The following is a 266-nucleotide window of genomic DNA, read 5'->3' on the forward strand; positions in this document are numbered from 1 at the left end:
GGTCCAAGTGATTGTGTGTAAAGCATGTTAGGCCTACAGATATTACTTTAATATACACAATGATAATAAATGATAAAAAACAACTGTATTTCTTAAAATATCCCTAAAACTGTTTTACAGAATATAAGATTAAAACATCTCTTTTGCCTGTTTAACTTGGTTAATCTAACAAAACCTATTTGAAAACTGCATAATTTTCCATGCTTGCATATTGATACATGGAGATTTGAAACATTCATATCTGAATATATTCATATTGTTATTTT

This window comes from Penaeus monodon, chromosome 22 (assembly GCF_015228065.2).
Source record: "Penaeus monodon isolate SGIC_2016 chromosome 22, NSTDA_Pmon_1, whole genome shotgun sequence".
NCBI classification, from domain to species: Eukaryota; Metazoa; Arthropoda; class Malacostraca; order Decapoda; family Penaeidae; genus Penaeus; species Penaeus monodon.